This window comes from Orcinus orca, chromosome 8 (assembly GCF_937001465.1).
Source record: "Orcinus orca chromosome 8, mOrcOrc1.1, whole genome shotgun sequence".
Lineage (NCBI taxonomy): Eukaryota > Metazoa > Chordata > Mammalia > Artiodactyla > Delphinidae > Orcinus > Orcinus orca.
In genome coordinates, this window is record NC_064566.1 from 10,463,191 (window position 1) to 10,475,051 (window position 11,861).

Here is an 11,861-nt window from a genome sequence, read left to right on the forward strand (position 1 = left end):
TTTAAGGACATAAAAATTATAGCAAATTTGATGAGAAGACATTTTATTGCTGTGGATTAGAGAAATACAAAAATATACCAATTCCACTGGCAGTTTAAATGATAGAGATTCTGTCCACAGTGGCTACCAAGCATGGAGGGCGTTTGCAGGTATTATCTCATTTAATCTCAGGCAACCTTATGAGGAAATTAATCCTACTGCCCTGGTTTTTAGAGGTGAAGGAAAGTGTTCAGGGACGGGCAGTTGGAGACAGGCAGAGAGAGAATTCAAATCCACGACTCTGCCTCCAAAGCAGGTATACCTTCACCTATACCACTCTGCCTCTGTGTTTTAGGCATTTGACCTAAATAAAAAAGAAATCCTTTCTTTAGCCTAGGCCTAATTTTTGATTCTTTAAAAATAAGTCCTGAGGCAGAAATTTCATGTTGTTAAGAAACTGTATGCCTTCCACACAGAGCAGGACTTATCAATCAAAATTTTTGATTATAACTTTGCTTACTTGGTTATTCTGCTGCTCCTTTATTTTCTCTTCAAAATAACATATTACACAACACTCAGATATTATCACTCTCTGCTTGTTTTAGTTCTCTGCCTGTGAGGTGACTGTGGGTAGATCTAGATACCCCACATTTTTGTTCTTGGAAATCAGACACAGAAGGTGTAGGAGATTACATTTTTAAAAGCTGGCTGTGGGACTTCCCTGGTAGTCCAGCAGTTAAGGCTCCATGCTCCCAACGCAGGCGGCCCGGGTTTAATCCCTTGTCAGGGAACCAGATCCCACAGCCACAACTAAAAGATTCTGCATGCCGCAACTAAAGATTCTGCACGTGGCAACAAAGATCCCTCGAGCCACAACTAAGACCCGGTGCAGCCAAATAAATAAATATTAAAAAAAAAAAAGTTGGCTGCAATGGTATCTCCCATACATGTGTTCTTCTTCCAGTGTGACCTTGACACCGTTTCCCTTGAGTAGTAGGACCTTTGTGATTGCCTTGGCCAAAAGAGTATGGCAGAACTGTTGCCCTGGGACTTCTAAGCCTAGATCATAAGAATGCCACGTGCTTCTGCCTGGCTATGATGGGGTGCTCACTCTTGGAGCTTAATTGCCATGCAGTGAGGAAGCCCAAATCATCCCATGTGGAGAGACCACACAGAGAGTCCAGTGAAGGTGTTCCAGCTGACAGCCCAACTGATGTCCTAGCTGACAACCCACATTGTCTGACAGGCATGAGCAAAGATACTTCCAGATGATTCTAGCTTCCACCTGTCAGATCACTGCCAACTTTGAGTCTTCTTAGGAGAGGTCCCAGAAATCATGGAGCAGAGACAACCTCTCTCCACTATGCCATGTCCAAGTTCTGTGCCACAGAATCTGTGAGCATAATGAAATGGTTGTTTTACACCATTACGTTTTGGGGTGTTTCTTACACAGCAATAGTAACTGGAACCAGGAGATATTTTCTCATAATCAGGAGTCTACCTCAAGGTGGCCTCTTCTGCACCTTCTCCCGGGGCAGGTGTGATTGGCAAGGACGACACCCAGTCGTAGCCCCATGACTTTCTTAGAGGCAGATTGATGGCAGAAGCAGATTCCTTGTTCTTTAGTCTCAGTATAGTAATACATTTTACTTGTTTACTTGTCTATTGTTTATTTCCCACTGACTAGAATGTTAGTTCCCCATGGACAGGATTTTTTTTTTCTGTTTTGTATGTTACTACATTCTTTTTTTTTTAAATAAATTTATTTATTTATTTTTGGCTGCATTGGGTCAACATTGCTGCACGCGGGCTCTCTGTAGTTGTGGTGAGCGGGGGCTACTCTTTGTTGCAGTGTGCGGGCGTCACATTGCCATGGCTTCTCTTGTTGTGGAGCACGGGCTCTAGGTGTGCGAGCTTCAGTAGCTGTGGCTCGTGGGCTCTAGAACACAGGCTCAGTAGTTGTGGCTCATGGACTTAGTTGCTCCACGGCATGTGGGATCTTCCTGGACCAGGGCTCGAACCCGTGTGCCCTGCATTGGCAGGCAGATTCTTAACCACTGCGCCACCAGGGAAGCCCTGTATGTTACTACATTCTTAGAGCCCAGACTAGTACTTGGTACTTAGCAGTTGCTCAGTAAGTAATTTTTGAATGAATGAGTGAATGCAGATGAAACATCAGGTGAGCACACTTCTTGATAATGATTTCTCAAGAGAATTTAGTTAACATTACCAGGTTCTAGTTATTATCATAATAGAAAATTATTTTTTGGATAATGGCAAGCTCACATTGTAGTGGGAATTTCTTGTGAATCATAGTAGAGAATAGACTAGAGAAGAGGCGAGAATAATATGGAATAGTTAAAAGAGTTAGGAATTAATAATTCATAGTTAAGAGTCCCAACCTCTTCTTGAAATAAAGGAAAAAAGAATCATTAAATGTATGATGAGCAGTTGGATTTCAGGTCTGTGCTAAGCAGTCTGTTCAAGGAATTTGTTCCTGGACACTCTCTAAAGTGGTTTAGGATCAATCATCAAACAAGAATCGATTCAGATGATCTTTGTTGCCTGGTGTGTGCTGAGTGTCAGGGGAACCACAAATAAGTATGAGGTGGGGATGCTGTCCTCAAGTTATGTTGAGTCCAGCTGGAGAGGTAAGACTGAAGTCTGTGAGACCACCAGCCCAGCAAGGCAAGCTAGGCCCAGTGGTAAACCTGTAGGGTTTTACCTGCTGAGGCTTCTGAGGGTGAGGGAATGCCTAGGAGGACTTCCTGGAGGAGGCAGGTCCAGGGGGGATTGAAAGACTGGCCAGGTGGGCAGCTTCCCCAGCTGACTCAGAGGAACACTGAAACTTCACAGGGGGTCATCAGAGATCAGCTTTCCGTTAACTTGCGTTTCTATCTGTAAATCCTCACATAGCTGGTGGAAAGGAAGTTAGTGTTCCTTTTACCCTAATACCCTTATGTAGATAATTAGGTAAGTACCTAAGTAGATAATACCCTTAAGTAGGAAGAAAAACTTCTCCTCCCTAGCACCAGCCAACCTCCATAGGGTCTTTTTTGTGATGCACCTTGCAAGATTCTGTGCCTACAGGCCTGTCCGGCCCTGAGACCAGCCAGCTGACAGCCCCTGGAGTGGGCAATACCAGGCAGCTCAGATTTTGAAACCAAATAAGGCACAGCAAAGGGCTGTTTACCAAGAACGTATCTGCAAGCCTTTAAAACGTCTCCTAAAACGCTGTTTGGTTGCAAAAGAAAACTACAGAGAGAATAACAGCTACAGAACATGTGGAAACACCTGGTCACTGTAACTGGAAAAGGATTTGTTATGATCCCCCAGCAAGTCACCTCTGCAGTTTGTAACTGTGTGAGGAATTATGTGACTGTGTATGTAGAAAAACCTAAAGATTCCACAAAAAATGTTAGAACTTACAAATGAATTCAGCAAAGTTGCAGGATACAAAGTCAACATATAAATATCATCAGTTGTGTTTCTGTGCACTAGTAACTACCAATCAGAAAAAGAAGTTAATAAAGCATTTCCATTTATAATAGCATCAAAAAGAATAAAGTACTTGGAAATAAATTTAACCAAGGAAGTGAAAGACTTGTACACTGAAAACTACACAACAGTGCTGAAAGAAAATTAAAGAAGATACCAATAAATGGAAAAGTAGCCCATGTTCATAAATTGGAAGACTTAACCCTGCTAAGATGTCAGTACTACCCAAAGTGATCTACAAAGTCAATGCAGCACTTATCAAAATCTCAAAAAAATTTTTTCAGAAACAGTAAAATAAATCCTAAAATTCATGTGAAATCTCAAGGGACTCTGAATCATCAAAACGATCTTGAAAAAGCACAGAGTTGGCAGTCCCACCCCTCCTGATTTCAAAACTTACCTCAGAGCTATAAAATCAAAACATTATTAACATTAAAAAGATAATAAAGAAATACTATGAACAACTTTAGGCCCACAAATTTGATAACTCATATTGAATAGACCACCTCCTTGAAAGACACAATTTGCCAAACTCACCCAGGAAGAAACAGAAAATATGAAAAGGTAATGCCTATAAAAGAATTTTAATCAATAATTAATAACCTTCCAAAACAGAAAGCACCAGGCCCAAATGGGTTCACTGGTGAATTCTAGTAAACATTTAAGGAAGAAATTATACCAACTGTCTGTTATCTTTTTCAGAGCATAGAAGCAGAGGGAATACTTCCTAACTCATTCTGCAAGACCAGCATTACCCTAATACCAAAGCCAGAGAAAGATATTACAAGAAAACTATGCACCAAGATCTCCCATGAACACAGATGCAAAAATTCTCAACAAAATATTATAAAATTGAATAAGAAATGTGTAAAAAGAATTATACACCACAACCAGGTAGAATTTATCCAGGTATGGAAGGCTGGTTCAATATTCTAAAATCATTCAATGAGATTCATCACATAAATAGGCTAAAAAAGAAGAATCACATGGTCATATAAATAGATGCAGAAAAGGAATTTGACAAAATCCAATTACCATTCATGATAAAAACTCTTAGTAAACTAGGAATAGAGGGGAACTTCCTCAACTTGATAAAGAGTACCTACCAAAAAAACCACAGCTAATATCATACTTAATTGTGAGAAACTCAAAGTTTTCCCACTGAAACCAGGTAAACGGCAAGGAGGTCCCTTCTCACCACTTCGTTACAACATTATACTGGAAGCTTTAGCTAATGCAATAAGACAAGAGAATCCAGAAGAATTGACGGAAAAACTACGGACGCTAATAAGTGATTATAGCAAGATTGCAGGATACAAGGTTAAAAGAGAAAGGCAATTTCTTTCCACTGGCAATGAACAAGTGGAATTTGAAATTAAAAACACAATATTACTTCCATTAGCACTCAAACAAATGTAATACTTAGGTATAAGTCTAACAAAATATGAACAAGAGCTATATGAGGAAAACTACGGAACTCTGATAAATGAAATCAAATGAGAACTAAATAAACTGAGAGATATTCTATGTTCATGGGTAGGAAGATTCAATATTGTCAAGATGTCAGTTCTTCACAACTTGATCTATAGATTCAAGGCAATTCCAATAAAAATCCCAGCAAGTCATTTTGTGAATATCAACAAACCGATTCTAAAGTTTACATGGAGAGGCTAATACCCCAGAGTCCGTAACACAATATTGAAGGAGTAGAATATTCAGAGGACTGGCAGCACTTGACTTTAAGACTTAGTATAAAACTATAGTAATAAAGACAGTGTGGTTTTGGCCAAAGCATAGAAAATAAATCAATGGAACAGAACAGAGAAACCAGAAATAGACCCACACAAATATGGTCAACAGATCTTTCACAAAGGAGCAAAGACAACTCAATAGAGCAAAGTTAGTCTTTTCAGCAAATGGTGCTGGAACAACTGGACATGCACATGCAAAAAAATTAATCTAGTCACAGAACTTACACCCTTCACAAAAATTAACTCAAAATGGATCACAGACCTACGTGTAAAACATCAAATTATAAAACTCCTAGAAGATAACACAGGCAAAAACCTAGATGAATTAGGTATGGTGATGACTTTTTAGATACAACACCAAAGGTATGACACATGAAAGAAATAACTGACAAGTGGGACTTCATTAAAAATTAAAACTTCTGCTCTGTAGAAGACAATGTCAAGAGGATGAAGAGACAAGCCACAGACTAGGAGTAAACATTTGCAAAAGACACATCTGATAAAGGACCGTTATCCAAAATACACAAAGAATTCTTAGAGCTCAACAGTAAGAAAACAAACAACCCAATGAAAAAATGAACAGAAGATCTGAAGAGACATCTCACCAAAGAAGATAAACGGATGGTCAATAAGCATATGAAAAGATGCTCCACATCATATGTCTTAAGGAAACAAAAATTAACACAACAGTGAGATACAACTACACACCTGTTAGAATGGCCAAAATCCAGAACATTGACAATACCAAATGCTGATGAGGATGTGGAGCAACAGGAACGCTCATTCATCGCTGGAGGGAATGCAGAATGGTACAGGCACTCTGGAAGACAGTTTGGTGGTTTCTTATAAAACGAAACACACTCTTACCATATGATCTAGCAATTGCATTTTTCGGTATGTATCCAAATGAGTTGAAACCTTATGTCCACACAAAAACACACATGTTTTTAGCAGCTTTATTCATAACTGCCCAAACTTGGAAGCAACCAAGGTGTCCTTCAGTAGGTGAATGGATAAATAAACTGAGGTACATCCAGACCATGGGATATTATTCAGCACTAAAAAGAAATGAACTATCAGGGCATGAAAAGACATGGAGGAAACTTAAATGTATATTATTAAGTGAAAGAAGCCAGTGTGAAAAATCTACATACTGTTTGATTACAAGTATATGACATTCTAGAAATGGCAAAATTATCGAGACAATAAAGACTTCAGTGATTGACAGGGGTTGGGTGGTGGTGGTGGTGGTGGAGGATGACTAGGTGATGCTCAGAGGACTTTTAGGAGAGTGAAAAATACCACGTGTGATATCATAGAGATGGATACGTGTCCTTATACATTTGTCAAAACCTATAGAATGTACAACACCAAGAGTAAATCGCAATATAAACTATGGACTTTGGGTGATTATAATGTGCCAATGTAAGGTTCATCAATCATAAAAAATGTACCATCCTGGTGAGGAATGTTGATAATGAGTGAGGCTATTCATTTTGGGGGCAGGGTGTATATGGGAAGTATCTGTACCTTTCCTTCAACTTTGCTGTGCACCTGAAAGTACTTTTAAGAAATTAAAGTCTTAATAAAAAAAACCAAACAGAATGAAACAAGCAAAAAGCCCAATGTGGTACTGGTATAAAGATGATCATATATACCAATGGAATAGAAGGAGACGTCAGAGATAAACCCTCACATATATGGCTAAATGGTTTTTGTCAAGGGTGCCAAGACCCTTCAATGGGGAAAAACAATCGTTTCAAGAAATAATGCTGGGAAAACTGAGTATCCACATACCAAACAATGAAGTTAGACCTTTATCTTACATCATATGCTAAAATTAACTCAAAATGGATCTAAGACCTAAATGTAGGACCTAATACTATAAAACTCTGTAGTGTAAATGCCTGACATTAAGCTTTTTGATTATGATATAAATGTTTGACATTAAGCTTTTGATTGCTCAGGTATCCATTTCAAAGACATCCCTCTCAAATAAACATATTGCAACTGTATTGACATAGCATCTAACAAAACAACCAGATTAGGAACCAGGCCACCTCCACCTATGAAATTCTCCTTTTAGAAAGCCTTGGGTAACCTAGAAAACTGACTGCGTGAGAGACACCTCTTCTCCCTTCTCATGCCCTAATTCCTGCTGTTATGCTTTAAATTCACCAGTAGTAGTGAACTCATGAAACACTAGACATTCCACCCTAGGGCTCTAATGAGGCAGAGCCCCAGGTCCAGGCTCCCTTCCTCTGTCTCCGCCCACAACTTCACTGTGTGCTCCAAGGCTTGCTCTGTAACCTCCAGGACCTGTGAGTAATAAATCTTGTTCTTAAAAGTTCCCTGATGGTTTCTTGCTGAAGTGTGCCCTGTGATCGTAAGAACCGCAAGGGGTGGTCCAGCTACAACATGGGCCCCAGTGGGGGTGGGGTGGGGAATGTTTGTGGGGCTCACTATGAGTACATCTGGGCCCAGAAATTGTCTCAGATATTCCCAGCTAAGAATATAACTATCGATAGGCTGGGACAACACAACATTCTTAGTAGAAGATACAGGAGAAAAGTTTCATGATACTAGATTTGGCAATGACTTTTTTGCATATGAGATTAAACACACAGGCAACAAAAGAAAAGACGATAAATTGAACTACATCAAAATGGAAAACTTCTGTGCATCAGAGGACATAGAGTAAAAGGCAACCCACAGAACTGTATAAAAATTTTCAAATCATGTATCTGATAAGGAGTAACTATCCGGAAAACATAAAGAACTTCTAGCATTCAACAACAACAAAAACATACAACCCAATTAAGAAATGGGCAAAGGACTTGACATTTGTCTAATGAAGATATACAAACGGCCAATAAGTACATGAAGTGATGCTCAACATAACTAATCATTAGGGAAATGTTTATCAAAACCACAATGAGATATTACTTTACACTTATTAGGATGACTACCATCAAAAAAGCAGAATACAACAAGTGTTAGAGAAGATGTGAAGAAATTGGACCATTCATGCACTGTTGGTGGGATTGTAAGATGGTACTGCTGCTATGGAAACAGTTTAGCAGTTTCTCCAAGGTTAAACATAGAACTACCAATTGACCAAACGGTTCCATTCCTAGGTATATGTATGAAAGAACTGAAAGCAGGGACCTGAAGAGATATTTGTATCCCTCTGTCCACAGCAGCATTATCTACCATAGCCAAATGTGGAAGCAACCCAAGTGTCCACTGACGGATGAATGGATAAATAAAATGTGGTTATATACACAATGGAGTATTTCTCAACCTGGAAAAGGAAGGACATTCTGACATCTACTACAACATGATGGAACCTTGAAGACATTATGTTCCCTGAGCTAATCACAAAAGGGCAAGTGTTGCACGATTCCACTTATCTAGGCACTAGTCAAATTTATAGAAACAGAGAGAATGGTGGTTGCTAGGGGCTGCGGGGACGGGGGAATGGGGGAGTTATTGTTTAGTAGGTATAGAGTTTTAGCTTCTAAGATGAAAAGAATTCTGCGGATGGATGGTGGTGATGATAGCATAACAATGTGGATGTACTTAATGCCCCTGAACTGTACACTTAAAAATCATTTTTGATGGTAAATTTTATGTTATGTGTATTTTAGTACAATTAAAAATATGTATTACTTAAATCTTCTTTTTCAGCAAATCTTCTCTGATACTCTGCTGGCAAGGGCACGGGGGCAGCCTTGATACTGCTGGGTGGGGTAGATTCCTCACTCAGCCTCCATTGACACTGGTGGGTGGGGGTAGGAAGAGGGGCACCTTACTTAGGGTTCACCACTAGGTGACACCCCCATGGCTCTTTGGGATAGGATCACCACATTACTGCTCCCCCATGTAGCCTATACTGACACTGGGGAGGCTGGGAAGGGTGCTCATTTCTGCTGAGAGATGATGAAAGTCTCAGCCTCCCACTTGGCTGTCTCTGGCACCATCCCGGGGAAGGGGAGGGGTGTCTTGTTTATAGCCAGGTAATGGTGGAAGTCTAGGTTCCTACATGGCCTTTGTTTATGGAGGTGGGGGCCATAGATTTTCCTGTGGTGTTTGGGTAGAGTGGGTCAGTTATTGTCTGAAAGTCTTCCTCGATCTATGGCTGAGAAAATAGGGTTTTCTTGGTTTTGTTTTTATTTTTTTGTCTGTGCTTAATAGTATTTTTGGGTTATAGGCTTCTTAAGCACCCAGTTCAGGATATTTGAAGAAAAACAAACAAACAAACAAACAAACAAAAACCTCAGGAAACTCACCACCAGGTCATTCTTTGGATGCCAAGGTCCCTAGCTCTTCTGCCTCCTCTGTACCTTGCAGTTTCCTTATATTTATCCAAAGTTTTAGCTGTAATTAGTGGTAGGAATAGGGAGAAATGTATCTACCTTATCTTGTCCAAAATTGCAAAGTAGAATGTTTTCTTGACTGAAATGAGACCTAAACCCTTGGATAATGGTCGGTATCATTAGAAGGACAGTAATGTGGCCAGTAACAGACATATTCTCAGAAACACTTTATTCCTTCTCAATACCCAGATCAGATTAGTGGAGAAGCGGGTTAGGAATCCAAGTCTTTAACACCATAAAACTGGGAGTGAGGAGAGGAAACTTTGGGTTCACTGCTTGCTTTACATAAGGCTCTTAGTACAATTCTTGTAGAGGATCAGGTAGATCTTAAATCAGGGAAGGCAATAATAGACTTGAGATGCTGGGAATATTCCTGGACCAAGCTTTACTCCTGCTGGTTTAATTCCTAGTCTGGCTCCATCATCCAACAATATGGGTGGCTAATGCAAAAGGATATAACCTGCTAGATGTGATGGGAGTTGATTGGGAAAACAGTGCCACGTCTGGGGGATGATGTCAAGAACACAGTGCCATTATGATTATCGTCCACAAAGCTCTGTGGCCTGCAGCTTCTCCTGAATATAGTTCCCACAATCTTGACCACCTCCTTTGGGACCATGTCATCATCAGCTCAGCTTACAATAATTTATAGATGCCAAAAAGGGATTTTATACCCATTTCCAGACTCAGTGTATTTGCTGGGAGTACTACTAGGTTGTAGTGGTTTTGGGGTATTTAAATGTAGCTGATAATTTTTGCTTTATTTAACTTTACCCTAATATATAGTTGATACTTTCAGGCAGCATGTAGAGAATGCAGATATTATTACGGAACCATTTCAGGACACTTTAATTACATCTCTTTAATTTGGGGAGTTCATAATAGAGGTGGTTAAAGTCTTCTCCTTTTTATATTTAGAAATTGCAACACTATAGTCATTTATTCACTCAAGTAGCCTTTAGTTCTTACCCCCAACATTCTTGTTTCCTCTCTTATCCACACACGATTTCATGGCATTTTTCACTAAGATACAATAGAGAAATGAAAAGATAAATGTCTCTTTTCTATAGGAAAATATGGAAACAAATAAATATTAATTATGTTCTTGGGTAAGATACTTAAAATTGAGGGAAATCTAATCCTAGAGCTGCTAATTTTTCACAGCTTCACTGAGAGATGTTTTTCATCAAACCATCAATATTACTATCTTGAAAAATCCAACAATTAGTTCTCATGTAGTTTTGTTCATGTGACAACCTTACATTGGACTGTAGCATATGGTGGCTGCTCCCATCCGTCAGTCCCTCTAGAAATTACCCACATTCAGAAAACTTGGACTTTTTCTTGCTATGGTTTATTCTCTTACACCATATTGTCTCCTTCCAACTAAAGTCTGGTGCAGGGACGCCTGACTGGCAGAACACGTATGTCTACATCAGCTGCACAGGAGGCTAAAAAGTACAGTGCTATATATTCTACTTTGTAAAGGTGGGCTTCCCAAGCTGGGGAACCTATGAAAATGTAGGAAAGGTATTCAATAGATAAGACACTTGAAGCTCACAGACAGCTATCATTAAAGCTGTGGATAACCTCTGGGATTTCTGTAGAACTCATTTCAGTTATCCTTAGACTCCATACTTAATATCCATGAGAATTTTTCCTTAGTCCTAGCTAGCTGGGCCAAAGGTGAACATCTGACTCAAAGTGGGATCATAATATACTCTTTCTCAGGTTGTTTAGGCCGATTTCTTGATGGAAAGATGCAAAACCCTGGGAGCAGTGGTGGTGCCATGCTCTACCCTAATGGACAGAGTTGTAGAGATAGTGAGTTTGGAGAGTGAGAGAAATAGAGAGGACACCCAGAGAAAAGAAGAGATGAGAAGTAGCAGAACTTGCTGAGTGTCGGATGGCTTTCAATGTTCTAGTTCCAATTTCTTTTGGAAACCTGGCTAACTTCTTGCCCTTACATTATATAATCATATCTGTTCATATATTACAACAAATATACCTTCATTTTGCTAAAACTAGTAAGAGATAGCTTCTGTTTCTCGCAACCGAAATGTCTTTAAAAAGTTCGCTTTGTCTTCTAACTTTTCTCGCATGGAGTCCACTCTCACAAGCTCCTCTCCTGAGTCTCCAATGTCTGCCTCTTTTTATGTTTTCCCAGCCTCTTCTTTATAGCCGTATCTGAAATTTAAGACTTTGTCTTTAAATTCTTCACGAATAAACTTTTCCTTCCATTTACTGGAACTCT